Source organism: Anopheles coustani, chromosome 2 (assembly GCF_943734705.1).
Source record: "Anopheles coustani chromosome 2, idAnoCousDA_361_x.2, whole genome shotgun sequence".
In the NCBI taxonomy this organism is placed as follows: domain Eukaryota; kingdom Metazoa; phylum Arthropoda; class Insecta; order Diptera; family Culicidae; genus Anopheles; species Anopheles coustani.
This window is the reverse complement of record NC_071289.1, coordinates 33,701,513-33,725,590: the sequence shown is the minus strand read 5'-3', so window position 1 is coordinate 33,725,590 and position 24,078 is coordinate 33,701,513. Positions and strand designations below refer to the sequence as shown.

General features: G+C 47.9%; 1 protein-coding gene across 1 annotated transcript in view; it reads right to left on the bottom strand.

Moving 5' to 3' along the window:
• The window catches only part of LOC131264272 (protein Shroom), a 185,429-nt gene that overhangs the window by 62,988 nt on the left and 98,363 nt on the right, over positions 1-24,078 (bottom strand). The gene's annotated exons all lie outside the window — the stretch shown is intronic.

Here is a 24,078-nt window from a genome sequence, read left to right as displayed (position 1 = left end):
ATTTTTCGGTAACCATTTCAAAGAGGCGCACCGAACCGTGGCGTGCAAGTCGCGAAATATTGCACCACAAATACACACCCCCCCGTACAAAAAGGCAACGAGGATCTTCGCGGGGGGTGTTGGTGGTCTACTTTAGGTCAACGAACCGATTTACGCAGGTGCTACCAAGAAGCGGCCACAACAGTTTGACGCCACCGTTTGCATTTATTCGGCCGCCAACTTACATAACTTCCTGCCGAGCTGCAGGTCGAATAAAACAAAATATATTTCACTCGCGTCGATAAGGAAAAAATAAATGTGCAAAATGGTTGTAAAATTCACAACTTTTTTTTCATCAACAACAGTTGAAGTTGATCGATGTGTGACGGCGTCGTGGTCGCTTTACCTCACCCGCATTCGCATATGCTCGATGCGAACGAGCTTCGTCAAACCGACAACCACCAAATGGTAGCGTTGCGGCAGTAAAACCCACTATAAAATCTTGAGCTCAAAAAACTAAATTTCGTTCGACACATGGTGTACAAAGCGGTACCCATCACAACACGAGTGCGTCAAGCAATAACACAAGCCGGGGGAGTTTTAGGCGAGTACCAGAGCCAAATCGATCGATGGACGCCCGATCCGTGTTTGTGCTTTGCAACGTGACGCCGCGTTGGGCCGGCGTTGTTGTGTAAGAGTCCAAAAACCTGTTGCCACAATGCAAACGCTTTTTAAACTTCTTTTTTTTCCGCTACGAGTCTTGCACTGTGGTCCATCCATTCAATAGCGGTTGCAATTGAATTACCGATTTGCCGCACTGTGGGACCATTCAACGGGCGAACGAACATGGCTTCAATTGAAGGTGTAACAAAATGGCGAAAGACAACCCGAAAAAAAAGTAGATCAAATCGTGCACATTTTAAGGTGCAGTTTAGTTGTGTGTTTGTTATTATTTATTTCGGTTGGCGTTTTATCTCCGATCGCATAATTGATTGGTACACAACAATTGGAAAGAGGTAAATCTTCGGATTGTTAGAATTCAATTGACGGGACCGAAAGCAGATTGAATCGGATTTACTTCGCTATTCAAAATAGTTGACATTGGTAATTCCGATGGAATCACAATAAATTTAAAAAAATCAGAACGAAGACTTTAATCGTACTTAAAGGTCACATTCCTTGTTGTTGATGAGATTTGTTGGTTTCCAATTATTTTAAGAAACCTCTTTTATTTATCACATCAATCTCAAAAACTTGGCTACCGATAAAGGATCGGACGAACGGAGCAATGTGATCGTATCCGTTACGCCACCTTCGCTCATACGAGGAACCGTACCGGATGACATTGACAAAAATGTGCAACAGAGGACAGGACGCAGGCATTGTTCGTTCTAGTGGTTTGCACAGCTGCCGAGCACGGTGTGCGCTGTTGTAAAGGTCTGGCGGGCGGGTGCACAATGTCACGGCATTCTTGCCGTACTTGAAACCCTAACTACAAGTACCTACGGTAGCCTGAACCTCCGAGGCACCTGTTGCGGCGTGCCAGCAGTATTCGGAGAGAATGTGCATTCACTTTTCCATACGAGATACGTCGCGCTTTCGGAGAAGGTAAAGCCACCGGAGCAAGTCAGGCAGCTAAAGGCCCACCAAGGTCAGGCAGTAGTAGTGCAGGGCAAACGTGTGTACTTTATATGCATGCACTCCGTACACTGGCGAGCACGTATCCATCCAAGTGCTGATGGGATTAGTCTTACGCAAACCGAGCAGAGTCAAAATCAGAGCTTCTATAGGCAGGATTTAAATTTTTTTCGAAGGAGTGACAAGAGGACCAATCATACCGACATTGCTTCTGTAAGTCACGCACAAATAGCGTATATACAATGTGCCAAAGCTGCCCGAACCAACCAAGTTGATTGACTCGCACACCAAACCAACCTCACACAAGGCAAACGCAGCAAGAAATATGTTCTCTGTTGCGAATTCAATATGTTTGGAACTCCTCCGGGCGTCGTGGGCACACCCAGTTGGTCGGTTCAGTTCTCGCGTCCCGCAAACAATTTGTTACATTTCGAAATCTAATTTTAAAACCTAACCATTTTGTTTGAACCACAACACAACCACCGCCCTACGCGGCCCGGCCCGTCGTACCGGGCGACATTGATGGTTTTTTCCTCCCTTTCGGGGTTCGGTGGGCGATAGCGACCATATGCTACTGTGGCTGATTTTGGTGCGGTGTTGGTGTTGTTCGGTGTGGCCTTTACCGGCTTGCAGTTAACCGATTCGATACGCGATACGGCCGGGCGAGCAGTGTGGTGAAGCAAATCTTAGATCAATAACTCTAGGCCTGTGGTGTGCGGCAAAAGGTCCCATCGGGGGAGAGGTTCTACGAGTTAACCCCTAGGAGAGGTGGTCCCCGCGCCGTAACAATCGTCCCTACTTCAGAGTTGACTTGCAGCCCGAAGGCAGCCCTTCCTAACGCCGCTCGAAGTCGTTAATCTGATCTCATTTAGCCCAGTGTGCCATTTGATGGAGCCATACTGACAAGCCGCCCGCCAGAGTAAGCGGATAGGCGGAGGGCTGCGTCTGTGATCGTCTGGTGCGACGATGGCGACAGCCTTTCAGGTTGAGACGAACCTCGAGAGGAGGGGGAATGATTGCAATCGCTGTCGCGATCCCACATAAATCATACCGGATCGATCGCCGGGCACGGGACGAGGAGATACCGCGGGACGAGGGACTTGTGCGGAAGAGAGAATGAGAGTTGGTGCCGGCGGCGGCAAAAGGCGACAAGACGACGATCGGTGTCGATCGGTTCAAGATCACTTGCCAGCCGTAATGGTCGATCATGGACCGCATTGGGTTCGTGCGGGAGATCTCAGATCTTCGGCTCGGTGCAGCACACTGGTCAGATCCTCTACAGTCCGGGCGGAGTATCTGGTCGCGAATTGTGACCGGTTACACATTCCACGCGATACTTCGAATCTGCACCACTCGACCTGAACCTACAATGTGCAGTGCGCTGTGAAATGGGAAGATCTTCATTTTGTCACGCCGTGTCCAACGTTCCAACGAGATTCTCCATCATTACCGGCGACAACCATTGTGGACCGAGTTCTTGCAGACGGGCTTTCTTTCCCATTCTCTGGACCACGTCGGAAATCGTGCAGCGGAAAATGGCCGCACCGATCCCTGAGAATCGAAGCGCAGGCTTTCGGAAAACTCCAGCCTCCGCCATTATCCGGCCCACAATCGGCGCTGGTCGACACCCGCGATCGATCGGAAATGCGACCCATCATGGATGCCAAGGCAAAAGAGTTGTCGAACGGTCGGCGGAACCGGTCGAACGTTTGCTACGGCTTCAAGCCGTCTTGGCGACGGCGGTACGCCACAGTGAAAACCGGACCTGCCCCTTCGGGCATCGAGGGAAGAATATTAAACGGATCTCCTCCCCCTCTTTTCACGCGCGCCTTGGCCCAGGCAGGGTTGAGGTCTGCCCGAGTGTGTTGCATGTTTTTCCCTCATTTCCATTCGTTTTCACCTCACACATCCCGACGCGCATAATACCGCGTGTGGAGGATCCGGAGCTCGTCGGCCATACATTGTGCACACGTGACTCGCAGCGCAAGGAAGTGAGCGACGGTGTGGAGCTTTCCTACGACTTCAACGCGATCGTCGTCGATATGGGCATGGTAAAATTAATTTAGACCAAATGCTGAACACAAACAGCTCCAAAGGGCCCTCCCCTAATAAAGCCTAATTTTACGGCAGAAAAGGTTCGTGAATGAGCGTCGCCGTATACGAGCCAGTTGACTAATGACCTGGAAGAGATACTATCCCTTCTCTGTCTTCCGCAAGCCGTTTGCGTGCGTGTGTGTGTGTGGGAGAAAGTGCCTAAATTTACTAAGCACGATGGACAAACTAGGCGACCTTAAAGGTTGCGGGGTTTATATCAATTTGAGCCGTTTTGGATTGCTGCGTCCGCCACGAGGCCAAGCCATTTCTCCGGAGCGCGGGGTTTCCAAATTATATCATAACCAATAATTCACACTTCCTGCCGGGATGGCTGAGCATAGACGAGGGCGAAAGCAAACGAATTACGCAAAAATACGCTTTTCTTTACGAGATTAATCAGGTACGGTCAATAAAATGGCTAATGGAGACTTTTATGTAAAATATTTACGCTATGATTTATAGTCACGATTGACCCGAACGGATGCTTATGACTTCGTCCTATACTTCCGCTTGCAAATCATTACCATTTCTAGCCAAGTTAAACACGGCCTCCTGGTGGACAGCGTAAGAATTTGAAGAAAATTGATGATGTTTATGCTCAACACAAATTGCAGTCGAGCAGAACACAAGACACAGTGAAGACGGATGCAAGTCATCCCCGCAAAACACCGATAAGTTGCCGCCTCCCAACCAACCGCTTATACCGTCATCCGAGGCTGGCCACAAAACCAGTCATCCGGACTCGACCACTATCATCACCATCCGGTCACTCCGACCGCAGTTTTCATACGATCCATCGGAAAGAAAAACTGGTTAGCTCCACCATACCCCGCACCACTCGAATTCCCTCGATTTGTGTGAAAATCGAAATGAAAATCAATAAACCAGTCTTTCGCGGGACCCTTTCTCGCCCACCCTCCCCCCGGGGTGGTTTCAAGTACCTCCGGAGTGAAGCGTTTCGATCGATTGACCGGTTTCCGCTGCGGTGCGTTATCCATCTGCAAGTAAATGCGCGACTTCCACCACTAGGGCAGCGAAAGAGAAAGGTAGATCGAAGGGAAAATCGAGCACCATGTGAAGCCCACGCCACACCACGGTGACATTATTGTTTTACCGATCGGGGTTCGGCTAAATAAAGTAACGCGTAAGCAAAAGTGGTTTTTCCAGCGAAGAACGCACGCCCGAACGCGAGGCACACAAGTGTGCAAAAGTGGTTCCCGTTCGATCTCTCGCTCGACAATCGACAACAAACGCGGCCCAGCAAATGGCGAAAGCGGAAAAGGTCGAACCGCACCTTTCGCAGTCAGCTAGGAAAAGAGAACTGTACAGGGCTTGTACGTGCGAAATCTTGAATAGAACGTGCTTTATGGATAGGAAATTTTCTTATACTTGAAGATTATTATTTATAACTGATCGGTTCGCATAGAGAGCAACATTTAAAAACAACAAGTGTTGACGCAAATTAAAGATAAGTATATGCAAAAAGAATAGTAGTTGAAGAACTCAAGATACTCAATCTGATAAACAATTCTGTTACACTTTCCGTTACTTTCTTAGGCTTCAATCAACTCCAAAACACATTTCTTGCACAAATATAAATTGGTTTTTAGTTAAACTCCTCAACAAAAACATATCTTTATAGTCTCACCATCGCAGCCTACATAAGCTAAGTTGCCAAGCGGTCACTGAACGGTTTTTTAGCGAGATTAAAATAGATGACTTTTTGATATCATCTTTTTGTGCGCTTTCCAAAATGTGTGATCCGCAAAATAAAAAAAAATGGCAATGATAAATAATCTACCCACGATCGCGCGATTTCGGCTGAGAAGCGTCGCCACTTCATTAACCTGGAACTCGGTGAGGTTGAACGTAACGGGTCTGGAGATTTGGAACGATTTATTCTGCGCAAGAACTTCTTCACGACGTTAACGCAGCTCATTCCCAACATCGTTTCCTTACCTCACTTCCCTGCTGATGCGAACCCTTGCTTGTGCCAATGGACTGGTTTGACCAGCTATGCCGAGAGCCGGATCCACTGCGTCGGACCGGCAACAGGACGCGTGTTCATAGCCTTAAGGGACATCGGACATGGTTCACTTCGACGACAGCTCCCATTGGCGAGGATTCAATCGACCTTGATTGCTCGTAAACTCGTGATCGTGTTATGCTCTCTCCCTAATAGATGGCGTGGATGGAGAGGAGCAGATGCTTATTTCTTGTTGTGGTTGCGTCTGATGTCTTTTCGGTGGGACGTTTTTGGAACATTCTTCTAAATTAACCCCTCCTTGTTTGCTCCCTCCGCCGATCCTGATTTACGATTCTGCCTTTTCTTTGATTTGCCAGAAGTTTCGTTAGCCTTGGACCTTCTTCCAAACCGAACGCCAGCAAAACCTCAAACGCCGCTGATCGTGATTGACAGAACTCGCCATTTGGAGCCACCGATTTAATTGAATTCTGCGCGCCTGCTGGGTGAGGTCGAACCGTTTGCTTCGCGCTATCACAGCCTCCAGAGCGGAACCGGCGTGTCGTGAAAGAGCTCTTATTGATGCGGTGCTATGCTGGGCGCAGCTGTACAGACACGTTGCGAAAACTAAATTTTAAGTCCACAAAAAGGAACGACAAAATAAAAACGACCTCCTGGAAGCTGTCCAACGACGAAGCTCACAGAAGTTCGATCGCGAAAGGCTTTAAAATTGCGATGGCTTTGCTCCGATACCGCGTTGACAGCTGACTAATGACCGTCGGAAGCAGGCTACCGCAAGCTTTTGCTTTGAGATTTTGCCTTTCGCTCTCCTCAAGCTTAAGAATTTAAACCCGGTGGCCCCAAACTCAACGCGGAAGGTCAATGAATGGACGCGTTTTGTCTATTCGGCCATAGGATAGTAGGGAAGAAAAAAAACCCAAGGAACTTGCCGACCAAAGCAAGATTGGACGAAAATCGTGCCAGACTATAAAATGAACCACGTGGAGTGGCAGATTACGGAGTTTTTGGTTAAAAATACTGTTAAACCTAGCGCGACAAGCCCCTTTAATTTAATTCAACGCAAAACCTCAGCAGTTCAACGATTGAACAAACATAAAGCACTGGTTTGGAAGAATCTTATCAGCTTCATCTATAAATCGAATACTATGGAATGGTAAGTTCGCCAACGTTCTTCAGGAGACACCTACGCCTTTCTGAACGAAATCCTAATTCTATTTTTAGTTTCGACTATTTTGAACGAGCCAAATGACTTTCGAATTCCAAAATTTAGATAAATCACCGGTTGCAAAGGTGTGGTCGGCTTTAGCAGTGGAGAAAATGTATAATTGAACCCGTGAAGGAAATCATTTCTAAATCTATATGAAGTTATAGGTTTCAGTTGCTCGATCCAATGTTTTGTGAAAACTGTACCCCTCGCAGAATTACTCTTCGCTAGACCAGGATGTTGAAATGCATGAAGAATGTGTTTATTATCTTTTGCGCATCGCTTAGCCCATCGCGTTACCTTTTCGGCTCGGTACACCGGTTTCGAAATATGTTTTTCTGTTTCTTGAAAAACAAAACCAAAAACTTTCCAGAAGCAACCTCTGGAACTACGAATAGCAAGCACAGTAGCACCGATTGTGGTGAAGCTGCCGTCGACGGCACGTGAGGGAACAAAAAGTTGCCAAAAACCAGCCAAGGAAGGGTTCCATCGCGTACCTCGGCACATAATGCAAGAAGGAGAAAGATGGGAACCCCGAATGGCCTCGACACGTCTTGCGGACCAGAGCAGACAGCAGCTTTCTTCAATTTTGGCGCCTGCCTTCGCTCGGTCGGTTCTTGCCACGAATTGAATAACAACTTCCTCTTCCTCTCGTACAACCGTAGGCCCACCATTCGATGTTGCTTTCCACCCCGTTACCGATGGGTGATTTTTTCGCTTTATTTTTGCACCCGAAACACAGAGAAGGAGAAAAAAAAAGTCGAAGGTCACCCGTGGAAGCCCATTCCAATCCCGAATGCCCCAAACGTGCGAGAGCCCACGGACAGCAGAAAGCCGGCAAACTCATCAACCTAGATGGGGAACCGGAAGTACGCTCGGCCAACTCCTGCAAACGGAGGGATCGTACGGTATACATCGTGGAAAGTGAAGGAAAGTTATTTCACTTTTATTAGGTCATTCCTCGGGACTAATGCGGCAGACCGTCGAAGTAAGTTTCGGCCACCAAGCAGCGAAAGAAAACGTGAGGCGCCAATGGCTACGTAAACAACAGTCTCCCCAATCGTTCGTCGTGCGGATCATAAAAGTTTAATTGTACACTCCAACGCCGAATTCAAGATCCAAAAGTAATTGGAATCGGTGCATGAACTTCAAACCACAATTAATTCTGGTTTGATGAATGTCAAATGTTAGGGAATTGTTTGTTAATTCTATTACAGAGCTTCATGTAGTGTTAGATGTCTGCTCGCGGCAATCCCAAGATGCGCAGGAAACCCAAGAACAAAACGGTTTTTATAGTTTAAAAAAGAACACAATACCACGCAAAGCCGGTGGAGACAAGAATCTGCCAGCGTTCCAGCTGAGTAAACACGATGTCAATGTGCCCTCTTCCGACTTCGCTTGGTAGATTCCTGGAACGAAGTCGAATAAACAGCGACCAAGCGCGTCCTCCTAATCCCCGACAACGCTATGGAATATGGCAAAGACTATCTGGCAGCAACAGTCAAGTATGCGCTCTGCTGGAACGTCGCGTGCAGCGTAGGCAGGCAGCAAAGTTCAGCTACTTTCGGTTAATGTGAATTCCATGTTGTACTTTTGAGTACCCTGAATGGAAACGTGCATGTAGGAAAACAAAAATTGTTTACGACCGTAACCATTTGTCGCGCATGGGCTGCATGGGAAGAGAAATGCTTACCAAAGATCAATCACTTTTCAGAACACTAGAGGTAAGTCCAACAGCATGTCACACGTAGGAAGATGCGTTGAAAAATGTATGGTTTATGAACGATGAGTAATAGCTCAAGAGTGCTTACAAGCTGCTTACAACAACACCACTTCGGAAAAGATGACTTTGACGGGTCGTGACCGTTCTTGGCCGCTCTTGACTTTCCCAAGAACGGTTTTCAACTCTTTGCCACCGAAAATAGCTCGCGCCTAATCTACCATCGGTGGCATACCGCCGTGCGATGTTCGCCACTTTGTCCAACAAACCGAAACGTATGTGTGACTCACACGCTCACATGGGCTTCCGTTCTGAGGCGTGTGCGCGCGCGCATCCATCGCTTTTCGAGCGTGTGGTTTGTTGAACTCTTGACTCCCGTCGACGTCACCTACTATACAAACAGTGCGCATCCGTAACTCCACGTGCCACGGGGCGCAACAAAAGGGAGGCAAACGAACTGCTCACGCCAAACGACACGGCTCCATCGTTGTCGTTGTCGTCGTCGGTGCGGTGTCGCCTAATGGCTGATGCACACGTCGTCGCCGGCGGGGGCGAGAACGCGCGAGAAAATTAGAACAACGCAACCACAGTTATCCACGAGCCGGGTCCCTTTGGTGTGAGTGATTCTACCGTAGATGCTCGCTCTGACGATCGGTGATCCCATTGTCGATTGCGTGATCGCGTCGAGCAGCAGCCGATTGAAGATTCACCGAAACGCGAAGATGAAGCGCGATCGCCGCAACTCAATAGTGGTTTACAGCAAAATTGACAATAAAACGAATTCATCAACCCACCCCGGTTTACAGCACGACTCATCCGCCATAAGAAAAAAAAGAGACCCAAGAAGAACCAGCCCCGAGTGATCGGCGTACGTTCTTCTGCTCGCAATTCGTGATCGTGGTTTGTGGTGAGACGGTTCTGCATTGTGCATTTTCGTTGGCTGGCATTCAACCCGAACGATGAAGTACGATGGCATCCAACGGTGCACACGGTGCATCGAGGCATTGGCTCTGCACGCTTTTCGACACGCTGGAGCACTTGTCAGCCATTGGTTTTTGTCCCCTGTCCTGTGCTGTTGTTTCCCCCCCCCCCACCAAAAGAAGTGCGCAAGAAGTGTTAAGTAATCCACAACCGCAAAGATCATGAGTCATACCGCCTTCTGTTTCGCGAGGCGAAGGCAAAAGGTAACTCCAACGGGAAACGGGGGTTGCAGCAAGACAGAAAAAACCACGGAACGGAACCGCAACTACCCCGTGGAAGATCTGAACTTCAACCGCGAGTGCGCGGTTTGGTTGTCCGCAGCGAACAAACAGTGACAAACGGGCCTTATAGAAAAGAACAGTCGAACCCACCACCGCCAAATGGTGCGCCATTTGTTGGCCCCCTTTTCGACCGGCGGGAGGACGCCTTCTTTGTTCGATGCTCCGGGTGCAGAGAGGGTGGTTCCAGTCATCCCCCGGGAGGGTGTCCGTGTGGGGCATTTTGCGCTTTATATAGCCCGCCAAAGCCACCCTCACGCCGCCACACGGATGGATCGTGCGAGAACCGTTACGTGCGGGGAAAAAACCCGGCAAACAATTAAAGTACGGCACACAAACTGCCGAACGATATGCCGCCGATTGCGTCGTTGACTTTTGAATACTGAACCCGGTGGCTGCCAACCCGGGCACGACGCCGTCGCATGACACAAAAGTTTCAGGAGTAAAAAGAACAATTGCGGTTTCGTCCGACTTTATGGAGATCAACCGACGGCAGATTGTGGTGCGAGTGTTCCAGAAGACTAGCCGCTCGCTAGTGGTTCGTTCCCGCAGGAAGATTTGCATGTGGTGTGGATAGAAGGGATAGGAACAATAATGCCAATGCTCCCGAAAATCCAGTTTGCTGGTATCTTGTCGTGATGAAGTATGGCGACACTTTCGGTAGTTTTCCACTTTGTCGGCTGGATATTCTAACAGTCCATGCCTAATTCATGCCTACGACCCAACAATTAAAGTAGTCACACATAGATTTCGTTTCGTTACAACATAAACAGTATAGAGTGGAACTACCGTGCACCATCAACATTCGTAATTTGAATTTCAAAACTAAATCTCTAGAATTATGATGTTATAGAACTTAAAATATGACTTTTTTTTAGAACGTTTAGAGCTACAATCAAAGGACTAGATGAGATATTCTTCGCTATAAAAGTTTATTTCCGGATTATTTTAACCAGCATTCAGCTTCTTTCCTAGCCTTAGACGTACACTTAAACAGTCGATACTGCAGATAATCGCAAAACGATGGACCAATTATTTTAAATCTCTGAAGTAAGATGGAGCGTCATAAATCATCTTCGTGAAGGGATAGTTTGCTGTTTTGCTCTGCTCAAGAGTAATAGCTGAACATAACAGTCGGAGAGTAGTAATAATGAAACATAATGAAACATAGTAGTGTCCGGAACCGGCCAACTACGACCAACCCGTCTGTTTTGCCGACAATCAATTATGGTCAGCTATAACAAGCTAGCGAAAAGAAGCACCCCAAGGTCCCACTCACTTGTCTTAGTCGCCCGTACTGCACTCCTGCTTGCCAGCTCCTTCCGCTTGGTAGGTCAGCAGTTGAGAAAATGATCTTCCCCTTACGAAAACCAACCAACGCCGCCACGCTCTGCGATGGAAAATGATGCGCGAAAAAGTTTTACACGGCCACCACACGCCGCCGGAGGGAAGGAAAAGCCTTGGCAGGAAGCAGCGGCTGCTTCGCAACACTCTCCCTGCAGTGCCGGGAGGGCCGCAGCTCATCATCTCCAGCCCACAGCACGCCAAGTGAAAGTACAAACACAATCTTTCCCCGGCTTTCCCGACGGAACGGTGGAGCCCTGGACCGCGGACACTATTGTGTAACTCCGGTGCACGAAGAACGCAACGGATCTCGCGAAAACTGCACGCGTATGGGAACGGAAGACCTCGTGGTGCCCCACGTGTGTTTGTGTGTGTATATGTTTGTGCGTTGGCGATGCAATGCGACCAGCCTCGCTGCCACATGCCGCCACCTTATCTGCACGCCATCGTCATTAAACGGCGTACTTACGATTGCATCTTGACGCGTACGTAAAATATACGCGCGTATGTTAAAGATGTGTAGGATACCGCCTTTCTAAAAAAAATATATATGGGGGGAAAAACAAGGCACAAACTTGCTAAAAAAGCGGGCGACGGGCTACTCTATACCGTCCAAACAATAAGGGAACAGTCTACAATGGTAACCGGTAACACAGCATTGGGAAAGATGGTGATCGAAACGGCAGATATAGCAACAGATGGAACCGTTCTGCGTGGAAGCACGACCAATGCAGCTATGGACTAGTTCTCAGGATCATATGAGCTCTGTATAGATTACTTTATTGCGTAATCCTATCGTAATATCCTTGAAACAATCTATATCCGGGATTGTGCCATTTCACCTGGCAAGAATTATAGTCAGTAAACCCTGTGTTCTTACCTTCCAATCCGAAACCGGCTTCCGAACACCATCTTTGCAGTCGGGCGTCAAGACACCTTCTATGTTTTCCTCTTTGTGAAGCCTCCGACGTTTCTTCAAGCTCTTTGATCCGAGTTGCAATTTGAAACAACCGGATGAGAGCTGCCCCGGATAGTACTTTTACAATCAACCCTAGCTTAGTGGGCGAAAGCACCTCACAATCGCAGGCGTCGCAGATCGACCTCTGAGTGCGTTCTGCTAACCTAATTTTTTTCTGGACACCTCTTCCGGCCCGAGTAACACTTTCTTCATGTCACACACCGCCACTCAACCACTGCACTCATCAGTTGCGTGGGTACACCGTGGGTGCTGTGTGGTCGTCGCACCGACACACGGATGATAATAGCGGATACGATAATAATGGGCCTGGTGGCACGGCTGTGCTGCGGCCGATCGATGATCACATCTGATCGCAGCCGTCACCACTATTAGCAGGTGAAAGAGCCGCGATGTTTCTTACTTATACCTGCTTCTATCGCTTTTTTTTTTATCTCACACTACACGGGCACACAATCTCTTATCCAGACACATTTAGCAAAGTACCAGTTGCTGTTGAAAGATTTATAAATATGATATACACTTCATTCTGACGAAGGTTAGATGAAGCGAGGGAGCTTCCCACGAAAGGTGACACTTTAAAGTTTTCTACACCTTGCTTACGACATCACACCTTCGATCAAATGGACACAACAAGCAAACAAAAAAAAAATACTAGCACTGCGTTTAGTTACTAATTATTTCTCGTCAGCTAAAGGTGGTGCGGGTTGATGATCACTGACAACAACAAGCTTACATGTATTTTCGAGCATGCAAGTTACACCTCACCCCGTGTGCAACGGGAAACTTCGTAAGGCTACGCTTCCGCTGCACTTTGCTCAAGGTCATCCGTTGGATCCGGGAGAAACAGAGTGCAGTAGACCGACCGAAGTGACGGGGTCTCAAGTTACTTTGGTAAGAACCACCACTTGATACATTCCTCTTCTTGTTGTTCTCATCAAACCACTTTATAAAAATGGTGCACGCACAGTACGACATATCCCCCTTTGGAGGATTTATTCGCTTACTTGGGGCACGGAACTGAACTGCACTGCCCAACCTACTATCGTCCAAATACGCGACCAGGTTCTTTTCTCACCATATTAACGCTGGTCCGCGTTAAGAAGTGGAAAGTAATTATCACTCGAGCACAGCAAAAAGAAAACGCGAAATGTACGAAGAGACGTCATCCATGCGCAGCCACTGGGTTGCAAAATGACGCACGTCCGCACGATTTCCCATCCAATGATCAACTGAGCCCCATTGGAGTCGCGCACTCTGTACGCTCTCTGGCACATGATCGTGGCGAGCTAAGACGCGGTTTTACACCACCATGTAACAACTCGAAGAGAAATAGAGAGAACTTGTTTGGTGGGAGAGACCGGCAAGCGGAACGATCGTACGCTCGAGGACGAATAAGCGAGCAAAACAGAAACGATCAAAACATTCCCAACGTCTTCTTGGGCGAAGACCAGCGCGGCGTCCGGTGACATTTAACGCGAGCGATCGCGAGACGGTGTAATTGGACACCGGTGGCGTGCGGTGTAAAAGGCAACCAAATGAGAGATCTGCTCGGTGGGTTTCACTCTCCATGCTCCATGCGTGGTAAAAACGCGATTCTCGGAAAGTCTTTCTTCAAATCCGCGAGATAGTTGAGGCAAAAAAGGGAGCTTTACAAGAAAAGCTTTACGCGCCGCATCAAGAGGAACTAGAGCGGAATGGAAGCTTTAAGATCGGGCTGCAAATTGTGGCAAAAAATTAATGGTTTCTTCTCGGTAATGTTTGCGATGCGTGCGAGGCAGCCTAAACGAAATCGCCAGTGGGAGATCCCAGGCTATTTTAATAATTATATCTGCTGCTCGCATTCGGGAGCAGACGCGAAGGCGTACACAACCCATGGTCTAAGTGCTATGTTGTTTTAGCTCCGGCCTTACTTCTAGATGTTTTACTTCTTTCTGCTCTGTGAAGCGACAACCTTAACACGTCTGCGATCCGGGGGAACTTCAATCGGTCACTTCACGTGTGGTTCAACCCTCAGTATGTTCGCACCAGTAGGTCATCGCGTCAGTAGTGCATATGGTGTCGTTTTGAACCACGTACCACCATACACTGGATCTGTGTTCGTCCTGTATCTATGGTGGAACCCATGAAGTGGTTACACGGGGTTCGCTGATGTGGGTCTGCCATCGAAACGATTGCATATGACGTCCGATGGGTCGCGTTGTTTGCAACATTTAGCGCATTTAGTTCAAAGCGGTTCAGTGGGCTTATTTGAAGTCCACAGGCTCAGACAACTCGAACGAAAACCGATGACCAAAACAAAAAAGTCCAATGGAAACACCCCGCGTTGGTTCTTCGACTGTAGAAGGCTTCCACCCGCGCACTGGTGAACCGTGTGGGCGCCCCCATCGTCTAGCCCGGTGGTGACGACTGCACCTGGTATCGATCTGTCACTCGGAGACCGAGCGAGCCTACCGCCTCCGGGTGGCACTGTTTCAAGACATTTAATAAAAACGACCAGGCAGAACCCATGGGCTTGGCTAGCGGTATACTATGTGTGTGCGCTGGCCAACGCTCCAAATGGATGTCATCTGAATGACCGAAAACTACACACTGACTGAGCCGACCACAAGGCAGCCGGTTGTTGAGTTGTATATATTTGATTTCAAAAAGCCCAAGCGGTCCACGCACGCACGTCGCGATCCCACCCGGACGACCTTACGTGAAAAGGAGAGCGCAAGCGACCGAACCTAGATGCGACCCATTTCGTGAGACCGGAGGCAGCACCGTGCGGACGAAGATTGCGCCTATGATTGATGGACATTGATGGCGAAATCTGCCCGACCGGTGGCAGTTTGGAAATGAAATTTAAATTAGCGAGGGCAGAGACGCTTATATGCGCAGGGCGTACTACTAGATCTCGACCCTTGCGTTTAGTTTGATTTGAATGTTCGTACACAGCCTGTTCAGGTCGGTTGCAGATGAACAATGGTGTTGGATTAGGTTGATTAGCTTACATTGAACTTAACCCAGATCCAAAAAAAAGGTCCATTAGTTGGGGATCATATTGTCACCCAACAGGTTTAGGTGCTGGACGCGAGAACCTACTGATGAAGGCGAGCGCGTGGTCGTTTCGCCAGTAGCAGATCTGTTTACCTATTGCGTAAAGTTATCAGTAGCTAGAGAGATAATCCCTTAAGTGCTTTTACGACAGTTTATAAACCGAACGACGAACCGGTGGGTGTTACGTTGCGTACGCCTTCAATTGAAGGCGAGCATAACGAGAGCCCTTTTTTGTTGGTTCAGAAGTTCAGAATCAGTAATTGAACTATCAGTATAAAGCATAGGCGTGAGACGAACTAAATTGAGGCAATGGGAGATTGACATCCCAAAAAGGGGTTCCATGTTTATTTGATGAATCGTAACAAATTAAATAAATTCCCATCAATACCGTCAGGCAATCGACTTCTGTCTACCACACCAAAATGATCCTATCTTGGCTACAGTCTGTACCCGACATCAGACATTCCATATTTTATTTGCATGTCAACGATCTTGCAGCGCCCCACTGCCTTCTGCCTACGTAAGTGTCCGGTGCCGAGATTATCCGTAGTCGTCCCTTTTTCGGAGAGTTTCACTTTCGATCATTTCTAGAGCACTTCAGCGTCGTCCCACGACGTACTGGACCACCATCGATCGAACGGAGGATGGTGTTCTTTCCTCCCCGCGTGCCATACCGAACGTCCAGGTGTTTCACGCTGAGAGACACTCTGGAGGGAAAGCTGGACCAGCAAGCTTGCAAGCTAGCCAACGCGTTGGTCAGCCTTCATGTCCTCGATTTCCCCTCCTCGCCGGGCTTCGGGTGTTCCGGGAACTGCACTACACAGATCATCTCTCACCTGGACTGTGGCGAGAGTTCGTTACGGGTGAAACGAAACGAAATAACAAGCCAATTTTCTGCATGCAGACGCGCGCGCGCGAAGAAATCATCCAACCCTTGGTGCAGCTCCAAAGTTTACCATATCCATGGCCACTCTGGTACCATCTGGAGCGGCTAGGTCTGACCTATTCACACCGCTTTCTTCACTCCAAACCGAGTTCCTCCACCTATCCACCCGGTTGTGCCATCGGATCCAATCGAACCCAACTAAAGGTTCATCTAAATTGGATGTTTCACCATCCTTCACCGGAGCGCCGACGTATTCTGGAGCATGAAATAGCTTTCGAGCGAGAGGAAAGCCTGGAAACGTGGCTCAGACTGGAGGATAGGTGGAGATTTTTCAACCGACCTCAGTCGAGACGTTCGTGCGGTACACCAAAGTTCAACAGCGACCCTTCAATTGAGATCCTAGCTACTCGAGACGAAGAACTACGAGAGTGAGAGCACTACCAGCGCGGGGCTGTTGGCAATACAATCGGGATCAATATGGTTTTCTTTACTCGCTGTTCGGTCTTGCGCACGTCCACACCGGATCGAAGGTGCGATCGTCGTCATAGGCGCTTGGCAAACATCTTAATGACAGCTTAACCGATCGAAGTAACAGTTTATTTGAACTGACTCCGATCGGGGAGGCCAAGCTCTAAATCTTGGGCTACTCCACGGTTCACCGCCGATTTGCGGCTCTGGACGTCTAACGAAGGAACTCCGCCGGACGATCTGGCAACTCAGATAGGTTTTGACTGAATTCAGACATTATTACCGGGCCGCACACAACAATCCGATCGCAATTGATCCATCGATTCTGCCACCCTTTTTTCCCGCCCGGTTCGCTTCTCACGATTCTTCCCCTCGGGTCATCTGTGCGCTCGGATGGGAGCTTTATTGATTTATGGAGCTCATTCTTCGATTGGACGCGCGGATTCCATCCCAAACGAAGCATTTTCCGCACTTTCAAATGAACCCCGGAGGCACGACGAGGGGAATCTCGCCAACGCTTTCGATCGGGCGCTCGGTCGGGTTTCGATCCATTTTCGCGCCCCCAAGCCTTTTTCCTTTCGTTTGTTGTATGCTAATGCGTAGTCGTCGGCCTCCCATGGCCGCCCGGACGTTTTCATTGCTGCCTTGCATGCGCGCACCATCGGTGTGGATTTGAGTTATTGGAAAAGTTTAATGCTCCCCCCGAAAAAAACGTCCGCCGGGCAGTAAAATCTCACTTTCGATCTAAGGCCCGGCTCGCCCCAGGGCGCCCAGGGTGGAGTCGGTGCAGCGAGGGGCCGGTTGGACGAAAGCCGGTTGATCGCGAATTACCGGCGCGAAGACATGCCGTGCATTACAATCCCGCCCGTGGGCTATCGCAACAGGTGATGAAATTAAATTTCTGTCCGGGTTAGGTTGAAAGCGAGAACACGCCTTGTTGGGTTGTTCCTCTAAACATTTAACGGTGGGTAAGGAAAATTTACACTGTGTACCATAGAAAGTGTTGAGTTATGGCATTATGGACAAACATTTCAAAGAACTGTCGGAGAATTAACATCGGAACCTAATTGGTCCCAACGTCTGACTTCCAATCCCGCGTTTTCAATTAAGTTCCAAAATATAACTGCCCTGCAATGGCCCTTTTTTTGCGAAACAGTAGCAGTCTCGCCGGCGAAGAGTACCATCAACCGATGAATGACCTACCGCCGCCGTTGCTGAAATCGGGGAGAAGCTAAAAGCCACAAATTACGAACCATTGCAATATCAGTGCCCTGCCCGCCGATTCCGATGCCAGCGATCCTCGCGTTGCACAAGCGTACGACGAAATTTCCCGCGTATCATATTATCATTTCCCAGCGCTGGCTCTGCGCAGCAGGATGTTTCTGGGTCGGCCCAGATCAAAACCTGGCCGGGTTGCTTCATCAGAAACAATTCAATGACGTCGCTTTTGCCCTTCCCTGCCCGGCGGTGCCTTTGGCGCACAACCGTAGGCAAAAATTATTCATTTTTCGACCAGTTGGAATAGTTTCACGTTTCCGAAGCATGGACGGATGGAAAAAGGCGCGAATTATGTTCGACAGTCTTTCTCAGGGGGGAGGGTTTTACTTTTTTCTTTTGATTACCGAATTCACGTCTCGGTTGAATTGCGGCATCAGGTGGCAACACCGTAGCAAATCGTGATCGTTTTGAAGTTATGACTTCGATGTTCATGCCAAAGAACCTTTTTTTTTTGGAAATGCTTCGAAATGACCGTAGTTATCGGTACCTAGGTGTGCAAAAGTGTCCGAAAAATATGTGTCATGGGCGAACAGTTTCCCCGGGACATGACACACACACACACACCCAGACAACCCTTCTCACAAAATTGATCATGCACAGCATCGTTGTCAATTCCGTCCCGTCAAGGTCATCACGAAATTGTGGAGAAATGCATAATTTTCCTCTCATTTAAGACGGCCGTAAGTCGTACAAAAAGATCAAATTGAAAACAAAACCAAACGGAACGCACACGAAATGGAGTTGGATTGTGGGGAAGGAAATTATAGGCAGCAGGGAAATAAAACCGCCCCGCCTATCGGGAGTGGAATTGAGAAGTAAACGCCCAAGGGCTCGTTATGATACCAGCAATTATGGACACCCACTTAAAGTAGGAGAGTAGGTGAGCGTGCGTTCCCATTAGCTGGCGGAAGAACGGGGAGGGTGGTGATGGGTTTCCATCTTCACGCGGGGAGCCGCCCGTCAGCCACTTGATGGCACAGTGCACTGCTCTCGCATCAAGTCTAGGTGCATTAATCCCGACGCGCCCAATGCGTGAGATTATCGTAGGGTACACCTAGAATGGAAGCCACCTTCAACTAACCGTGGATGGTGTTAACGAAGAAGGTAGACGTAAGTTTATGATTTCAATTTTAACTGACCAACTGTTGGCACCTTCGGGGTGTTAAGCAAAGGCGCTGATGGAGCTTGTTTGCAGCCGTTGATGTGTTGTTCGGGGTTGATGGCATTCACCCTCGACTGTCTCACGACTGCCGTGCGAAGAAGCACCAACGATTTAAAACCTATTACTGGGTGTTGAAAAATATCGTCACGCTTAACCTTTGCATGCAATCCAGTTAGATTTTCTTCCTCATTTGAAAACCAACACGTTATCGCATTCTTTCTGGCTAAACGAAGGAGTTCAGGTTACGGTTACCTAAGCTAGTTAATTTTCTTTGTTTATTTTTAATTTAATTCTAAAAACTTGAAATTGAAATGAGTTTAATTTGAAGGTAATAAATACAAATAGTTTTATTTTTGTAATATTATGTTTTACTATGGATTCACTCATTTTTTAAATCTCTAAACAGCAGTTTTTCATTGTTGTTCATTTTACAATTTACAAAGACAAAGACTAATATTAGAAAGGATAATAAGAACAATGGAAGGAGTCACCGCCTACCTTGCTGGATTATATGGTAGCTACTTAAAAACTATATCCATCTAATGCTTCTGTATAACACATTTGTTAAGGCTAATTTCCGAGGTTCCCTCCTAGGTCTCCGTCCACCCACGACGATCGCGTGTGGAAAAGGGAAACCGATAGACGACACCCACACCCGTGTTTAAGTGTATCGGCAGAATGCACGATCATAATGGTTACGATCAACGAAAATGCCACCGATGACGTATGGCAGAGGCTTGGAAGAAATAAAATTGAAGGCAGTGGGCTTTCCGAGATGATCGGCCAAACAAAACGAAACCGACATTCTCTAAAGCCTCGCATAACCACCGCTAATAAACCGCGTGTTTTAAGCCACCAAACGCCTCGTGCCATAGATCTTCCCATACGTGTTTGTTTCGATTCGATGCAGTCGAATCGGTTCCAATAAATTGCAGCTGCAATATGTCTACAATTTACTCGCAACACTTCATAAAACATGTTACGCTATCAATGAGCCTGATGGGGGATGGTGTGCATGTGAGTGTATGGGTTTGTCCAGTGGAGGGCAGTCGATTTATTTGGGCGCCAGTCGCCAGCAGTCCGTTGAAAGAGAAGTGAAAGAGCGCCCGAGAAGCCATCCGCGGCACGGCACTAATGTTGTTTGAAAGCTGAACGCCACCGGCGACCGGCAATAATTCACGCGAAACGCGAAAGGGTTCTCCATCGCCAGCGTCCACTTCGGGTGTTCTGTGGTACGATTTTTATTTTCCTACAATAGCACGCGCGCTTATGTCGCGGTTGAGGTGTGAACATACTGGCTTCTTGGCTCTATCCGTCTTTATAAATTGACTATTGGCGCGGGCTGGACGCGCCCTCTTCGAGGCGTTAAATCGCTATCCGGAATGTGTCCCCGTGCCTAAATCGATGATAACTGCAGCGCGGCGAATGCTAAAGTGCCTCCTCGCTAATGAACCGATCCGGGGCAACCTACGCCGCCAATTGCAACATGCGCGAAACGGAAAGGAAACCGAGCCCTGTTTTTCTATATGCAGCAGCTATATGCTTCTTTCTCGCCGAGCAACCACTCACATGAAACGCTTGGCCCGATTCGCGAATGCAATTGATGGAAAAGCAGCGCTGACCAGCGTTGGAAATTTTCTTCGATTTCAATTGACGCCCAGCTAGCCCCCTACGCAAACGCGGTGTTAAACAACGGAGCGTGGAATATGTGGAGTGTATCCCACGTTCATAATTCAGGTCCCGATTTTTGCGCCATTTTCAACGGCCGCCGTGCGGTGAATGTTGTTTATGAAAGGGAAAACAAAAAGGTGCCTGTTGGTCCAGTTGCTTTTCTTTGCCCAGACCAGTTCCAGTTTGTAACGGCAACGGAACGCTGGTAACGGTACGAATATAAATCGCGTGCACTAGAAATTGCATACCTTACGGCGCAAGTGGTTTATAGCATATTGCTATAATCCTTTATGATCTTGCGTTGAAAGATAAATAGAAAGTATCATTTCAAAATCAAAATTTCAACAAAATATGTTTAAAATATGTTTTAAAAATTAAGTACCTTCAAAATCAAACAAAGTACACAAAACAATGTTTAAGTGAATGTGTTGAATAGTTCAGCAAATAAGCAATGCCATTCTTACTGCTAAAACATGTCGGGTTGCGACGATCGATCGATGTTTCAAGAAAGATCAATTAGGTGACCCCGTACAGGATCAACGAGAAAGAAACCTCGGTTTTGGTGTCCGCTGCTTCCAGTTCACGATTTAAGACCGGCATGTTAAACGTTTGCGGATAATAACGACAACATCGTCTGCGCCGCCAGGAGGCTTTACATTGTAGCCATCCAATGTAAACAACATGCGTACTCCCGTTTACCAATGTTCCGCCCTGTAAATGCCAAACAAGCTATAACACTAAGTGCCCTTTGCTTTCCACCGGCATCGTGTAGCATCGCAATAGAAGGCCGACCGTGGCTGTGGACGGGCGCAGAAGGGCGCGACATCGTCGACGAGATCTGTGGCGCTCCAGTTCCATAAATCGTCCCGCCCCGCGTGACGATAGAAAATCGTGTACCGGCAATATTATTGGGGACGACATTCGGAAAATGCATAATGTCACGTGGGAGGGGTACAAGTAGCGAGTGGCATGAGCACGGTGGACGTTAGGACGTTAGCCAAGGGTCAACAACTTTTCTGTTGACCTTAAGCGCTTCCAGAAGGATAGGGTACATAAAAATTGTGGCATGTACTTTGATTTTTCTAATTTTTCATACAGTTGCTTTCTTTGCATTATCGGGAGGAAACGCCAATGGAACGAATCGAACCCTTTCCATCAAACAACGATCGCGTACGACACGATCTTTGGTCTTCTTATATCACTTGGATTGTAAAGCAAGACTACTGGACATTTTCACGATGCCCACGACCATAACGTCACACCAAACGCTCGTGTTGGTCGTGTTGAGGGATGACTCCTTGTCACTTACTCGGTGTACGAAGTGCTCAAGAACTCCAACGCCATCGAGCTGTGCAGAAGCCTGATTTACAAACCTCGTTTTTCCTCGTCGGTCACGATGTTGGACAAAATATATCTTCCAGTCGGCATCAAGATGGGGAAAATGAAATAAAGCCTATTCTTTTTTCGGGGTGGTGTAGATTACGATTTTGCTATTGACGCTGAAGAAATCCTGCTGCTTTGAAAGTGCAAATGGTACGATGTTCACGATTGAAACACGACGATTGTTCTTGGAGATCAGAAGAAACACCGCACTGCAGGCTCGTGACAGATTCCAATTCATTAGCTGTCACCATTCTCTGACTGCGATTGTGCAAATGAGATACACATTTAACTCTGTTTTATGCTTGCAATCTGGTTGGTTAGAGCAAATATAACTTCGCCAAGGAAGCGTTTCGTTAAGCACTAAACGGTCCCGAAGGAGGATGTTTATACTAACGGTACATGGTCAGTGGGTGGCATGAACGTTTGAACCGTATTGTTCTATTTAAATTTATCAATAAACTGTCTATCACCATCATCATCATCATCATTCAATACAAAGTTGCTTAGCTTGTGCAAACATAAAAAAGGAAAGATAGGTTGGGCACGGGTTGGAATCGAGCAGAAAACCATCGCGCCCCAAATGAATGCACCGCGCGCGACGATAAAGTGCAAAAATGTTGCAGCCATTAATTGCTCCTTTGCTGTGACCGTCGGTTCTCCCCACGGGACCGAGGCAAATCCAGTGCTGATTTCCGTGCCGAAAAAGGAAAGCAATCCCAAGACTTGGTGCGGGCGAAAAGTGTAGAGCGATAAAAATCTAGCCATTCCGCGCCATAACTGCGCGCATGCCGCTAACGGGTCTTGCAATGGCCGGTCGGTCGATCGCGACTAGCTGTGCTGCTGCTCGGTGGTGATTTATTCTGTTTCCTAGCATCTCCGCTCGAGAAGATCGAGACCCACGACATAAGGTCGCGAGAAAACGATTCTTTTTTAAGTAACAAACTAAAGCAAGAGCCAAACCGATCGTCCTACGACTTGGTGCAAATGACTTCACTTCCAGCAGCCAAAGGGGAAGTTGTGGAGAAAAACAAAATAGTCCACCACTCTGTACCACAATGACGCAGCTGTAGTAAAAGCTGGTCAAGTATCTAGCCGAGCGTTGGAAAGATAAGGTTCCCTTCGGTGCAACACCTTCTTTCTAAGGTTGCAGTGTTTGGAAAAAAGGAAACGAGCACGAAGTTAATATTTATGGTAACCTAATTATCGTGCCCTGCTCGGCTAGTGCCATAATCAATCAGCCGATATTCAAATGGGGTCAAAAGCTTGTAGGTTTTAACTGGAAACACACCACTGGAACCGATACGGCCCCACCGCAGGTATGAACAGAATGGTTCATCTGCAAGAAGGAGGTCGTCTATGTGCCACACAAGAGTAAAGCAGGTTCCGCAACCGCTTACCGGATTAGTCAGTCCGATCCGATGCTTGGATTAAACGTGCGATCAAACTTTTTAAAGCGCCAAGCCAAGATCAATTAATGTCAATGTTGAGGCACACTTAAAACCACAACAATATTTCCACCGCGTGCACGCGAGAAAAAACGGGGGAAAGAAGAAAAAACTCAGCAACAAAGCTAAAATCATGACCGATCAAACGGCCAATATTAATAGGCACATTGATTTGATCCCGCTGCAACCACGCTGCGAATCGAGCTGACTGCACACAGTTTCATCCACTGCACCACGATCCAAGACCACAACCGTTATAGATCTTACCGCCAGACCACGGTGCACCTGGATCGAAGCCGGGTGCGGGTGGTCATAATTTGATTATAATAAATTTATGCCCATTAAGAATAGGTCAACTGCAGCCGCCGTTCGAACGACGTAGCCGATGTCGACAGGGAGCTCAATCGAACCGATCCGCTTGGAAAAAAAGATAAACAAAAACACCGCAAAGAGATTATACTGCGACTCGACCGAATTCGGTCGGCCTACCGCTTAGATCCCGAATGGTTGAAAATGATTCAATTACAAATCGGTATCCCGATGGT